The sequence below is a fragment of the Rhododendron vialii genome, chromosome 11a (assembly GCF_030253575.1).
Source record: "Rhododendron vialii isolate Sample 1 chromosome 11a, ASM3025357v1".
Lineage (NCBI taxonomy): Eukaryota > Viridiplantae > Streptophyta > Magnoliopsida > Ericales > Ericaceae > Rhododendron > Rhododendron vialii.
Genome location: NC_080567.1, coordinates 25,372,953 through 25,388,875, shown reverse-complemented (window position 1 = coordinate 25,388,875; position 15,923 = coordinate 25,372,953). Strand labels below are relative to the sequence as shown.

At 40.0% G+C, this 15,923-nt stretch overlaps 1 pseudogene; it reads right to left on the bottom strand.

Moving 5' to 3' along the window:
* Positions 1–6,729: 6,729 nt before the first annotated feature.
* On the bottom strand, positions 6,730–12,569 carry LOC131306518 (pentatricopeptide repeat-containing protein At1g43980, mitochondrial-like; annotated as a pseudogene).
* Positions 12,570–15,923: the final 3,354 nt, after the last annotated feature.

Here is a 15,923-nt window from a genome sequence, read left to right as displayed (position 1 = left end):
GTCTTGTCTTGAGAAAAGATTGGCTATGCCAGTGATTGCTTGCTATATGTCGAGCGTGTCTTCATCCGAGTTTTTCTTTTCCCGCTCTTCTCTCTATGGTTTAGTTGAACCTTGATTGAAAATTGTATCTGGGCTTGCTATCCATGAAGTCGTTTGTTCATTAGCTTGAATAGATTTTGACATCTGCATCTATTACCACACGATCCTTTCAAGTGCTACTCTGTGCTACACGAATCCTTGTCATGAAGTACCATGTGGTGTACCTACTATTGATTTTGAAGTAACTATTGTTGAAATCTATGAGTACTTCTCGTCTATTATTCTCATTCTACCCCTTATGTTACGATTCATGGTATAAAATCTCGTTAGTCGAATTGAAATTCTATTGCTATGGTTACAAGTTTCTTAGTTTGCAGTAGCTATTCACTTGATCTCTGTTGTTACAGCCCCTATCTATTAAAGCTAAGTTAGTAGTGATGTCTTCAACGACATCGCATCCTTTTGTGTTGTCAAATTCAAATCTTGTTGTGATTGTGGCCTCTCTCGGGCGTTTAAAAAAAAAAAAAAAAAATCTGATATAGTCCTCAGCCTTGGAGGTATATAGTTTGTTCTATACTATTTCGTTCTAGATTATCAAGAGTTATGCACCTTTCGGTATTAGTCTAAGTATGGTTGCGCATCATTCGTTAGTTTTGGCGCTATCTTTTATATTGTGCTTATCATTGGTATCAGGATACTCGTTTGCCAAGGCGTATGTACTAGTTTCCTAGACTCGTGGACTAGTGGGGCAGATGAAGTTTCTTTTCCTAGATTCTTGGGTTTATTATGAGTTGGTGCATTGAGTTTGTGGCCGCTTTAAAGATTTTCCATATTCCATATTATACAAATTCATTGGTGCCATTAGATGCGGACTTGCCATTTTTGCCTACTTTAGCATTACAGTTTGTTGTGACTCCTCAACGTTGAAGTTACGAGATTTGAACTTACTTTTGCTTCATATCGGCTTGCTCATTTAGACTTTATCGATTGGTCTAAATTCCGTCATTGCAGCCTCTGGTCTATTTATTGAAAACTGCTACTCTATTCAAGTTCTTGTGTCTTAACACTCACTTATTGGAGACAAATTTTTTTTTTGGTGACCTATTGGTTGATATTGATTTATAGTTATTGTTCGATTCAAATTCACTTGTTGTAGTTGGTCTCTGTGATGTTCAGATTTGTAGCCTTCGTGGTAGTCCCTCGACTCTGAAAGTATAAAACTCATTCTATATTGCTCAATTTCACTCTGTTAGAAGTTTTGCTTATCCTTGGTATTGGACACATTGTCGATCTTGCATCAGTTCGTTTACTTAGTGAGCTGTCCTGTTGCTATGTGTTTGTCCTCAGTATTGAAATCTATCATTTGCAAGAGATTGTTCACCAACTCATTTGGCTTGTAGAGTAATGAGAAGGTTACGATCGGTTATTTCTATGTTCCTCGGTACGTTGAGTTGGTTGTTTAGCGAATTTAAAGATTTCATGTGTTCCTTGGATTCCGGATGCCTCGTCTCCATTCTTTGAGTCCTTGATCAGTGTTGTCTGAGTCTTGAAGCTCATTGTTTCGTTTGAGATAACCGAAGGATGATGTTGACCGTTGTTGATACCCCTTTGTCATTCGAAGTGGGAGGACGTATTTCGTAAATTATTGCCGCGTTGAGGTTAGTTTCGTTGAGGCAGAAAAAGGAGGAGCTTTTATAGTTTGAAGAATACGTTATGTATCGGATACGGTGCGTGTCTTTCGGATACCCAGGCGACAACCGACGAAATCCAGTTGGAAGAGGCGATTGATCACCGCCCATTCCAGATGGAAGTCTCGGGAAGTCAATTGGACTATCGGGTATTCTTGATGCATTTTAATACATAGGTATTGAAGAAGTATGAAACGAATCCGTTGCATGTGTTAGAGAGGTCCGAAGTTGAGTTAAAAGCCGACGTGTCCTAAGGTGAGAATCCGACACGTATCCTAGATTTGTGTAGCCAAGTTTTGAGAGGCAATACGATACGATTAATATGAGTTTACATGGGGAAAGGGGGACGAAGTTCGAAGGAGATATCCACCTTCGTTTTAGTTGATTGATGTGAGTATGACATAGCACTTTCATGATTATTGAACCGTTGTATATGTAAGTTGTTGTGATTTTGCGTATCAATATGATACTTGGTAGCGTTGGACCTGGTTTGGCAAATTTCGGGACGAAATTTCTTTAAGGAGGGTAGAATGTAGAGACCCGTAAATTTCCTTATTTTAATTTTAATATTTTATAAAGGGATAAGTGATGGTTTAGTGTGGAATTTGTGGTTGCGGGTTAATGTGCAAGAGTATGAAAAATGTGGGTGTTAGTGTAATATAGTGCATGTGTGTATATGTGTGTGTGCCAGGAGAGAAAATTCATTTCTCTCCTCCCTCTCCATCTCTCGGTTCTCTCTCTCCTCTCCCGGCTCTCTTCATCTCTCTCACTCTCTCACCCAAAAACTCGCCTCTAAACTCAAAACCCAAAACTATCAACCTCAACTCCATTTTCTACTTGTGTAATCGGGCTCGTATCGCATTGGATAGAGCTCGGTTCGGTGTATTTAGCTCGGTTGGGATTCCGGAAGCTAGGGCTTGCAGAATCTCTTTGGTTTCGGCTTGGATACTCGAGGTAGGGAATTCTACCTCTCTTTATATGTTTTATGGGTGATTTGGTGCATGAATCGTGCTTGTAATGTCGTGTTTAAGTTTGGATTGAAAATTCGTAGTTGCTGTTAGAATTGTCTGTTTTTCCTAGATTCCTACCGGTAGGCCTGTCCTTTCTACCGGTAGAACGTTGTTACTTTACAAGAAAATCGATTCCCTACCGGTAGGAGCCTTTTCCCTACCGGTAGAACAATTGAGAAATTTCTTCGTAACCAGCTCAAACGTACAGCAGCAGCTCAAAAGCTGCTCAACGTATCGAACTTCTACCGGTAGGAATTCCATACCTACCGGTAGGTCAAGCACAAATTCGAATGTTGACCTTTCTGTTTCCAAGTTCTACCGGTAGGACTTGCTTGCCTACCGGTAGGTTGCGTGAATTGGAGTTTCTACCGGTAGGACTTGTTCACCTACCGGTAGGTCTAGGTTCTACCGAAATGTTGGCCTTTCTGTCTTCAAGTTCTACCGGTAGGACTTGCCTACCTACCGGTAGGAGACTAGGAGTTTGAGCTGCTTTCAGCTGCTTCCTTGAGCTGCTGCAGTATCTTTCAGCTGCTTTCCTATATCCTTCAACTCGCGTGTCGAAGCTTTTCATTGACTCTATTGGGTTCGTTTACGCATCATTTCTAGTGTTTGGAGAATAATACATATTTCATACCTAAAAACATGCCCGATGGACTTGAATGAACTTATTGAGTTAATTATCACGGAAACTAGGATCAACGGATTGACTTTAATGGATTACGAATATAATGTGATATGCTACCGCCTAATTTGAACTGAAAACCGCAGTGAGTAGTTGATGCGTGGGTCATGGGTTTAACTTGAAGTAAAAGGTTAGTAGATTGCTTAAAGGGGAATTAATGACGGTTTACGAACATGTGAAGAACACAATGATATAAAAGATAGCTATTCGATGTAACGTGAAGCACGTATTGTGAATGTTGATATCTTTGAAACCTGAAGCTGAGAATAAAACATGAGAATCAGATGTACGGGGTCTTAAGAACCCGGAATGAGAATCGGATGTACGGGGTCCCGAGAACCCGGAATGAGAATTGGATGTACGGGGTCATGATCACCCGGAATGTAAATTGGGTATACGGGGTCCTAATGCCCGGAATGTCTTTTGATTGATATCATAAGGTGACGATGTGAAAGATTTCTTGCGTGCCCATCAAGGATCCATAGGGAACTTATGAGATACTAAGCGGTTGTAACGTAACCATATGAGGTGGATGCGTGAAGATCGAAAGATGAGTAAAAATGAATTCGAAGGACAAAGATAGGTTAACTGTCAAGAGTGAAGTGTTCGTTTACGTTCTAAATTTCTAATATAGTACTTGTGTCTCATCCATGCTCCCTTTGTTATTCGAAAGTCTATGTTTCATCGACATCTTTCATCTCATTTGCATATAGAGTTTGCGTAGACTTTTCTACTGGGCTAGTGTAGCTCAAGCCTTATATTATTTTCAGGTGCTAACCCGGAACCATAGCTTGCATTGCTTGGCGTGCTTGGAGTGTGGACATTATTTTTGAAAGTTAACCGAAGGAGTTGCCTATTCATCTTTGTAAATTTATTTTGAAAGATGTATTTGTAACTAAAATTGTAATTCTTTTGACTCGAAATATTGTAACCACTAATTCTTTTTCGAACTTCGCTACTTATGATAATCTGGGGCCGTCGAGCCAATGTTGTAATATGTTGGAACATTATGGACTTGGAAGCTTAATTGAGGGAATGGGAACACAGTGATCTTTTGGGTACAGTACGGATATTTGTGAGTATTTTAGTATGAAAATCATTTATAATTATGTTAAAATTCGAGGGCGTGACAATCGTTGTCCAATATTATATGATCTGTATCGTTGAGAGAGTAGTTCAATATGACAGAATCCGGGTCAAGATCGGACCACCGGGCACATATTTTATTGATGACAGTGCTGAAATCATGCCCTGGATTCATCCGAATGGCTGCAAACTTGCCATCATGTTGACACATCATGATTAATTCACTTGCCATGTCAGTCCTACATGGAATACAAATTGTCAGTTAAACCACATTTGTACATAGTGTTAGAATGGAAAAACAGACAAACTCATTTTACGGTAATGTAACCATAAAATGAAATGATAATTTAACCATCTAATCACGATACGATTTGAGTAACTACTTTTTTCTTGTGGTAATTTAGCCATGAATTTTTCATTTCCGGTTGGCCAACCTGAACAATAACAAAAAAAATTGTAAATTTGTGGTCAATTGATCATGTGATATTCCTAAAATCATTATGGTAATTTAACCATGTAACAGATTGATTGTGTAATGTTATTTCTTGTTTTAATGGTAATTTAACCATGTATTTTGAAACAAGAACAATGGGAAATATGATTTTTTGTCGTTCAGTTGGCCAACTTCATCAATGAATAAGGCGTAAAAATGTAAAACCAAGTGAGTCTGCTAAGCCTACACCAAAGATACATGGTGACTTTTAAGCAATATATGGATTGAGCAACCAAACCCGTTTCATGGTAAATGATGCAAACAAGTAACCATGAAAAAACAAAAAACAATGGGGTTTGCTTAGACTACAAAACAAGGCAAATAATACAACAAATTGCCATGAAACTAACACCAAAAACACTACAATTTCATGAACAATGGTCAGGAGCGTACCTTGTTGCAGAAAAGATGATGAAGAAGGATGAGGATGAGTATGAATAAGGACGTGGGAGTTAAATATGGAGTAAAACCGTCATCTACCATTCGAAATTAAAGGAACTGAGAAATTAAAGGGATTTGTGGGAAGTTTGAAAGTTTGAAATTAGGGATCTCTTCCTTCCCCCTATTCAATCTCTAGTTTATTTGAAACAATATTTAGCTGTAACTGAAGGGATTGGAATTCATCCATCCCTCTCTCTCTCTCTCTCTCTCTCTCTCTCTCTCTCTCTTCATCCGTCCCCCCAGTCTCTCTCTCTCTCTCTCTCTCTCTCTCTCTCTCTCTCTCTCTCTCTCTCTCTCTCTCATATGTTTAATATCCTAATATCTATATATCAATATATAAAATAGAATCAATATAATAAAATAGAATAAAGGGTAATAGAGGTAATTGACATATTACAAGGATGAAATCATAAGCATGAAAAAAGGGAAGGATGGATTCTTACATAATATGAAAAAATAGGATGGATATTTAAATATTCCTTCTTTTTGACCCAACAAAAATTAAAAGGAAGCTAAATCTACTAGAGATTTAGGAAACTAATTACTCTAGAATACTTATTTTCCTAATTTGAAGATTTCTAACAAAATATTGAAATCAAATATACTACTTCCTAATCGATATGATATTTTCATTCTGCACCATTCTCCTTGGCTTGAAGAAACTTGTCCTCGAGTTTATATAGTTGGATTCGCCGAATCTTGTCTGCATCAATTTTGTATTTCAAATTGATTTTTCCCAACCGAAACTGTAAACAAGAGTGAGAAATGTGAAGAAATAATTTTCATAAATAAAACAAATCTACCTTCCTTCTGTATTGAAACATAAGGACTCTTGCATGTAGTGTTTTTCATAAACTCCCAAAACGGATCAACAAATCCATTACTCTGGTCAACTTCATCATCTGAGGCCAAAAGGGGGTGTTCCGGTTTCTCCGAAAAGGAAATTTTTGAAAAACAAGGCAATTTCAAGCTAAAAAATTATGTGTTTACGCAAATAATTTTTCTAGTAATATGGATCTTGTTTGATAAATCTCATTAAGATATTTTAAACGGTGCAAAAAAAATTGAAAAAATATTTTTTATTTTCATTATATTTGAGTTTGAAATTACCTTCGTTTGAAAAAAAATACTTTTTTTTAAAAGTGGAACACCACCTAACTCAAGCATGTATCAACATCAGATGCCAACTCTTTTGTCCAAAAACTGCATCACCTGAATAACCCAAACCACCCTGAAAGTACGAGTCTGACTGATGCCATTGCCAACAGTACCCTTAGGTCCATTCTGTCCCAAAAGTTGAACTTTCTAAAAGCACAGATGAAAACTATGCATCCCTCGCATGTGATCAAAATGAAATAATAACCCCCAGTTGTCACATTGAATTACAGACGGATAAAAACAACCCCAACTGTACCAAGACACCATAATTTCCTACTTCATTGTATCAAAAAGAATAAAATATATGTATCAATTTATAAGACAAGTAACTTTCTACTTCGTTTCTAGTCTATTACTCTTTCTTCCCCTTAAAGCTCACTTTCACAGTGATCATAGACAGAACCTTCAATCGCCATCTCAGAAATAAGTAATGTAAGCATCAAATAAATGTCTCTGTCTTCATAACGAGGTATATGGTTTTCTTTAAAAACGAACGTGTGGTTTCTTATCCCAATCCAACTGCATCCAATCACCTTCTTTTCAGTGCTCTCTTTCAAGGCCTTCCTCACTCGAACCATGCTCTCCCATTTCCCCCTCATCTCATAGGCCCGATCAAGTACAAGATAGGGTAGAGATGAATGTGGATCATACTCTATCAACCTCTCCGCTACTCTTTCGGTGAAATTTAAATCTCCATCAGCCCCAATACCTTGAAGAATGGATGCCCAAATTACAGGACTGGGCTCCCGAGGCATTGCCTCTACAATATCCATGGCTTCTTTGAGTTTACCTGCTCGAATCATCATATTCACTACACAATGATAATGCTCGATCATCCCTTGGTACTACTCCATATGCCTTCTCCATTGAGAAAAGGACTCTCATTCCTTCTTCTAAAAAGCCCCCATAGCTGCATGCCAATAGAACCCCAACAAGAGTAATTCGATCCGGCTTTGGACCTATTCTAAGTAGTTCCTGGAAGAGGTCAAGGGTTTCAGCTACTCTCCCATTCGGTGTCAAACCTAAAATAATTGTGTTCCAAGATATCAAATCTTTTTGGATCGATTTCAGCAAAAATATTTATGGAATTGTCAATAAATCCGTATTTGGCATACATTTCTACAAGTGAACTCCCAACCACCGCATCAGATTCCATACCTAATTTGAAAACCAAGGAATGGAGTTGACTCCCCTGCTCTGCTGGAAGAAGAGAAGAAGCAGAGCTCAGAACACTGCTGAGCATGAATTTAGTCGGGCTGAGGTGATCTCTCATTATAAGGACAAAAAGTTGAAAAGCATCCTCTCCAAAACCATGCCTTGCGTAGCTCGGAATCATAGAATTACAAACGGCAGAATCCAGTACAATGGTTTCTTCAAAGAGCTGGATTGAATCCTCCAATCTGTTGCATTTGGAAAATAGGTCAATGGCAGCACTTGATACAATGGTGTTAGAAAGAAAGTAAGAAACCCGAGCTTGATGCAGAAAGTGTTGGGATTATTTCCCCTAAATCAATCCCACCCGCAAACGGAAGCGTAATCAAAAATTAAATACGCAATAAACAAGGCACAACAAGAACAACCAATATACGTGGTTCCCCAAACTCGGGTACGTCCACGGGAGAGAGAAAACAATTTCCACTATCACCAAGGTTTACAAAGGGCTTACAAAGAGATCCAACAATCTCTCAAATACCATATTCAACAACCTACAATCAAAGTGGAAAGATCTTACCCAAAACTCTCCAACACAACTGAAACAGAGGGCACCAACCGGAACAAATCAGCCCACAAAAAGGAACACAAAGGCTGTTGCAAATTGCTTGAACAAAGAGAGGAAAGTCGCTGCCTTGATCTCTTCCTTGGCACCGTCACAACACAAACACACACAGTGCACTCCACGTTTTTCCCTGTTTCACAGTAGCACACACAGCACCAAACCCTTTTCTCTCTTTTTGATCTTTTTCTCTCACACATTCTGGAGCCATCCACCGAAAAAACAAAAAAAACCTTTTTGTTCCCAATAAAAACCTAGTAATATTGGGCTTCCAAAAACAAAACACTTGGGCCAAAATATTGGGCCTATTTTCATGGGCAAAAAATCCAACAATCATCCCCTTCCTCATGAAAAATATGCCCCTCACTCGGAACCTCGCACCCCCTCATCCGGGTGCCTTGCACCCCCTCACTCGGGTGCCTATCCGAAGACATCGGCAACCAAATTGGTTGTAAAAGTGACCCTTTTTCTTGCACTTTTTCCTTCATCAACTCTTTCAAAACTTATCACTTGAAACACTTCTTTTTCGGTGTTGCTTGCCACACATATCGACTCATTTTCTTGCACCTTTACACGCCACACTTGCGCAACTCGACGCTTCTCTTTTCCGCTAGCTTGGTGTCCGAAACTTGTATGCCTCCTCTCAACACGACCTTGAAGCTTGTACAAGTTTCTTACCCTCTTGCCTTGCAACCTTCTCATTCTTGAAAACCTCAAGATCCATTCCTTGACGTAAAGCTACAACCCTTTGCGTCCAACATTCGTAAGGAAATCAAATTTTTCTTCAAACGCGGATGTTACAAAAATTCTTGTTTTCTTTCCAATCGATGGAGTATCGACGGGAAATCGTTTCGTAAGCTTGCTGGAATGTGGGTGTGAAAAGTGGAATTTGGTTCCTTGCCGTATTTCAGGACTTCTTTGGAAATAAACAATGAAGTGGATGAAATATGAAAGAAGATTAACAAAATGGACTTTATTAACCCTCAAAGTAGAAGAACAATCAATCAAGATGATTGAGTGAACAATTACAAGTTAACTTTATTCCTAGAAAATAAAAGATAAAGGCCTGATTGGCGTTGTTTGTGTGTCCGTAAACCGTCTTGCACTTTGATTATAAATAGAGATCCCTTCACTTTTGAATTCAAATCTTCCCTCCAAAGTAGCAGTTGGAACTCCTTCAAATTCTGGCGAAGTAACTTCTTCAACTGCCGATCATGCCCACGTCTGGAAAACTGTTTCGTTAATTGTGGTTAACATCCTCTTTAATCGTGGAATCATGGGACTTAATTCCCTTTGACATCTATCACCTGATCGACGGACCAAAGGAACATAAAAATACGCCACGTGTTGGCCAATTGACAGACAAGACTTTTCATAGTTTCATCATCGATTCAATTCCATCCTAAATAATTAAGGTGAGTCCATCCTATTCTTTTATTTACCCATATTTACCCTTGCCACATGTCGCCCGATCGACGGGTAAAAGGAAATCTCAGTTACGGTACAAACAGTGGAATATGTCGAACTCCAATCAATGTCACAAACCTTCCATCGGCCATACAAAAACGTACCGAACCCATGCCAACAACCTTGTTCACCGTGTTGTTCGCCATCCTAACGGTACTTTTCTCACAAGCCTCATACAAACAAAAATAGTTCCGATTTGAACACATATGGAACGAACATCCGGAATCCATAACCCAACCAAAATGCTTTGTACCTTCGGAAGTCACCGCAAGCAAATCACCATCATTTTCGGTGGAGCTCTCAACCACCGCCGCTTCGGATTTTCCTTTCTCTTGCTCTATCTTGGCTTTGAGCTTTGGGCAAAATTTCATTATATGTCCTTCTTCATTACAAAAGTAGCACTTTCTTTTATCAACACCCCGCGACTCACCACCTCGCGAGGATGAGCACCCCCTTGGCTTAGACCCATTTCGCCTTTCGGTCGTCCGCCCTCTAGCTTGACTACCAGAAGATGCAACCATGGCACGATCCTCTGACATCCTCTCGCTCTCCTTCCTTCGCATCGACTCCTGGGATAGAAGTGTAGCAATAACCTCATCAAGTCCAAGAGTGTCTTTCCCAAACAACAATGTAGTCTGGAGATGCTCATACGATATCGGCAAGGAAACCAACAAAATGATCGCCTTATCTTACTCCTCAATCTTTGCGCCAATGGCTTCCAACTCTGTTATTAGCCGATTGAACTCATCCAAGTGCTCATTAATATTTCCTCCCTCGGACATACTTAACGCATACAATTGCTTCTTTAACGACAACCTATTCGTCAAAGATTTAGACTTGTACCTACTCTCCAACTTTGCCCAAAGTTCCGCCGGATCCGTTTCATTGATAACTTCTCGGAGAGTGCTATTTCCAAGATACAATTGAATGGTGCTATTTGCAAGCTCTCTCATCTCCTCCCATTTATCTTTCTTCATTTCTTCGGGCTTTTCGGATTTCGGCTTGAGTGCTTTCACTAAACCTTCTCTCACCAAAATATTCCTCACCTTTTGTTGCCAAAAAGTAAAATCATTGTGCCCATTGAAAAGCTCAACTGCGATACCCGGTGCTTTTTCCTGCCATAACTTGCGTATTAATTTTTCCCTTAGCCTTAGCTCTGATACCACTTTGTTGGGATTATTTCCCCTAAATCAATCCCACCAGCAAACGGAAGCGTAATCAAAAATTAAATACGCAATAAACAAGGCACAACGAGAACAACCAATACACGTGGTTCCCCAAACTTGGGTACGTCCATGGAAGAGAGAAAACAATTTCCACTATCACCAAGGTTTACAAAGAGATCCAACAATCTCTCAAATACCCTATTCAACAACCTACAATCAAAGTGGAAAGATCTTACCCAAAACTCTCCAACACAACTAAAACAGAGGGCACCAACCGGAACAAATCAGCCCACAAAAAGGAGCACAGAGGCTGTTGCAAATTGATTGAACAAAGAGAGGAAAGTCGCTGCCTTGATCTCTTCCTTAGCACCGTCACAACACAAACACACACAGTGCACTCCACGTTTTTCCCTGTTTCACAGTAGCACACACAGCACCAAACCCTTTTCTCTCTTTTTGATCTTTTTCTCTCACACGTTCTGGAGCCATCCACCGAAAAAACGAAAAAAAAACCTTTTTGTTCCCAATAAAAACCTAGTAATATTGGGCTTCCAAAAACAAAACACTTGGGCCAAAATATTGGGCCTATTTTCATGGGAAAAAAACCAACAGAAAGCAAGTATTTGCTTACCCTTTTTCAAATCTCGCAAGTTGGTACAAACACTAGTCACTATCGATACTGTAAACTTGTCAGGTGAATATCCAATAGATACCATCAAACAGAACTGATGCAACGCCATTTCCCCGTGCCCACATTTCCAACATCCCGAAATCAACAAATTCCAAGACACAACATACACCTCCTCCAATGTTAGAAACACTGCAAAGGCATAATCCACAAGCCCGAGCGTCCCGTACATGTTAATCAAGGAATTCCCAACTACCACATTTGACAACAAATCCACCCCACTTCACATCATGCTACCATGAATCTGCTTGCCATAACAAGCACTCGTCACGCACGATGTCATAATCGAGAATGTGAATTCATTAGGCCTCATACCCTCATTCTGCATCCCCCTAAAAAGTTCCAATGCACTATCAAAAAACCCATTTGAAGCATATCCTGAAATAACCGAGTTCCAACTCACAATATCTCTTTTGGGCAATTTCTCAAACACATTACGTGCACCTTCGAGGTTACCAGAGTCGACATAGACCCTCGAGCAAATGTTCCAAGAAATGGTGTTCTTGTTGGCTATGTCATCAAATGCTTGCAAAGCATCACTAAAGGTTTCGACTTTGGAGTACAGATCGATGCAGCGGTTACCCAGAAAAGTGTGGCGGTTGAAACCGACTTTAATCAACTGGGCATGGGTTGATTTGGAAAAAAATCAAAGATTTCAGTGAGAGGCTGTGGTCTATGAGGTTGGAGTAAAAGGAGAGTGACTTTGTGTGAAGCCCATGAGATTTAATAAGAAAAGGGTACATACAAATGCTATACTACCATCATCACAGATAAGAGCTTTTTGCTGCAAGCTCAAAGCTTTGCGTAAGGCAACTATATATAGCGTATCACCCAAAACGAAAATTCAAGAACTTCTACAATTGCATTGGAGGGGTTACGTGATGTCCAACACCCCTCAACGTCGCACATTATTGGAAAAAAAATTCAATGCCGGGTGGGTATCACGTGGTGTCCGCTCTGCACATTCGAGCAGGCCATTGCGGTTTTAGATGGCTCGAATTTGGAGAGATAAAAAAGAGAGAGAAAGTGTTTGGGTGAGAGGAGAGAGAATATTTCATTTCAAGCCGTCAAAAAGTGTATTAGACAACCCGAATGTACTGAGTAGATACGACGTGGGATATACCCACTTGGCACTGCAAATTTTGGACAACAAGAAACATATATTTCCTTCCTTCGTCCAATTTTAAATGTACCCTATAAGAATTCTTGCATTTACAAACTCTTCAAAAAAAAATTATTTGTTTACACCAAATTAAATGAATACTTTAATTTGGTGTAAAAAATAATATATAGAAATATATTTTTTGGGATTTGAAAAGGATGAATTCTCATTGGAAACATTTAAAGTGAGACGGGGGAGTACAATAGGAAAGGAACATAGTTTGCGGTCAAGAAGTACTAATTTTGCGGCTACTAGAGAGGGCATCATTGACGAACACGCTTTCCTCGTAAAATGGAACTAGGAGCAATTTCTTGCAGCTAAGAACAATTTATCGCGTGCATGAACAATTATTAGCGGCCAACAGAAATTTTCCGCGGCCAGGGAACAAAAGAGCAAACATGAGAAATTTTATCGTGTGCGTGAGAAATTGTTAGCTGCCAACAGCAATTTTTCGCGGCCAGGTTTTAGAATGCGGGGTTTCGTCATAAACTTAAAAAAGTACGCTTATAGTTCAGCATCCACTGTTGTCCTCCCATGGCATTGAGAGACTCGAAAGTCGAAACACAACCACACACTCTCTCTCTCTCTCTCACATGCACTCTCTCTCTCTAGACTCAAAACACAACCTCTCTCTCTCCAATACCATCAAAACCTGGACTTCAACCCCGCAGAATACTCCGAACAAATTTGTTAGTCACAATGCAGAATACTCCGAACAAATTCCGCACTCAACTCATGATGTTCTAAAGAAATGAAAGCCATTAACTCCTCTGTTTCTACGTAGTAGTATTTTTTAACTTTTCGTATCTCTACTGCATTTATAGATTGATTGATAGATTAGTCTCTTGTTCATAAGTCTTTTAAGCCAAACACCTCTTATGATGAGCCCACACAGTGGAGAAATAAAAAAAAAAAAAAAACACTCTAATATGGAAGGGGGGGGGAACACTACTCTGGATGTGGAAGATTTTTTTGCTACTTCAATGAATTATTGGAGTTCTTCATTTCATTTTGTTTAATTAAAGCAGTGAAGCTAGGCAGCTAGCTAGCAGTGGAATAACACTTAGGCCCCGTTTGATAACTTGATAACAGTGATAGATAGATGAGATTCGTAAGGAGATGAGATTAGAATTGAGATTGGTAATGAGAAGAGATTGATAATAAGTATGTTTGTTTGAGATGAGATAAGATGATAGGATTATTAATATCATGTTTGTTTGAGATGAGATTAGATGATGTGATTGATAGAAGAAATTGGTAATGAGAAGAGATTGGAATTGGATAACGAATACCAAGTCCCAAGGGGTATTGCTAATACCCCCTATGGAGCTCACTACTCATCACAACGAAGTAATAATCCTGTTATCAAACAGGAGGTTTGGGAAGCCCTTGGAATTGGTAGTACAATCCTAAGGCATAATCCGGCTATCAGACGGGGCCTTTTAGTGCTCAACTTACACCTCCCCACTATTGTCCCCTTTGCTTAACTATTGCACTTCCTTATGCCCACACTCGAAAGTCAAGTCATTGCATTAAACACAAGTGTTTGGGTAACAGTCATAGTAACCTATGTGGTATGGTACACAAACAGGTCCACCCCTGTGCATCTATAACCTGACAGATATTTTATCCTTGTCATTAAAACAATTTATCACACTTCATGTTTGTTTACACCCATTTTTAGCTAAAATTCAAAAAATCAATTCGTGGTTAGAAGAAGGCCTTGAATGACTGGGCCAATTTGAACGCCATTGATCGAGTTGAGTTTTCAAAGGCCTGGGCCAAATTATGCCTAAGATTTCGTTATCACAAGCCCAAGCCCAAGATTGGCCGAAGACTTGGGTTGACCCACTAGATCTGAGTGTTTTATCCAGGCCTAGGCCAGTTCTTAGAAATAATAAGGCCTTCTAAGTGGACCTAAATCAGTTAAAGCCCAAGTTTTCTTTCCAAACTTGGACTCGCATGGCTTACAAAGAGAAGAGGCCTATGATGCTTCTCAAGTTCAGGCCCAAGTAATAGATGGGCCTACTTCTTAAAGAAAACGTCACCTATGGCCTTCACTTGGTAGGGAAAAGGTCTCAAGCTGCTCACAAGCAGCTCAAATGCCTAGAATGTTCTTGTTGGGCAGATCTAGGTAAGCTGCTTATGGTCTGAGTCTTTACTATCCTTTAGCATGAAGCAAGGCTTGGGACACGTGGCAACCATGCATGGAAACATCCCAAGCAGCTCACAAGCAGCTTAGGCCTGGACAAGCAGCTCAAAGGCCTCTATATAACATCACATAAGCTGCTTACAAGCAGCTCAACCAGGCCTGCGTTTTTGGCCTTGGTGGGCCCAAATATCCCTTTTTTATAAACATCCATGCTCACAAGCAGCTTAAAGGCCTCAAGCTACTCACAAGCAGCTCAAAGGCCTAGAATGTTCTTGTTTGGCAGATCTAAGTAAGTTGCTTATAAGCAGCTCAAGGTCTAAACTGGTGGGACCCCATTCTTCAGCATGATGCAAGGCCAGGGACAGGTGGCGTACATGCAGCCCTTGGAGCTGTTGGTGAATGACTCATGCAGACTTAAGCAAGCTGCACACAAGCAGCTCACTCAGGTCTGGTTAATCTTTTGTTTCTCGATTCTTCTTTCATAAGGAATCAAGATTAGAGGATTTAAGGGCCCACAAGAGATAGAGGACCAATAAAATGGTAGGAAGGCCTGGAGAAGTATTGGTCTTCAGCAGTGGTGGGCCCAGAAGATGTCCAATCAAGCAGTAGCTTGAGTGTTGAAGCAGCTCAAAGGCCTGGATGCTGAAATTCCTTTTGCTCTTTTACAAAGTTTTATGCAGAAAATGAGGATTTTTCAGGCTTTGGCCATTTTCTTGGAGTGAAGAGCACATTTTGGTCAAAGAACAACCCCTCATTGGAGCATTTCGAAGCTGCTCAAGCCTAAGCCTCTGCTAGAAGGCCACATGGCAGCCATGCATGAAGGCCTGTGGAAGCAGCTCAAGGCCTGGAAGCATTGCTTATAAATACCAGAATTGAAGGCCTTGGCAATGGTCCCCGACCATCAAGCCCCCGGCTTA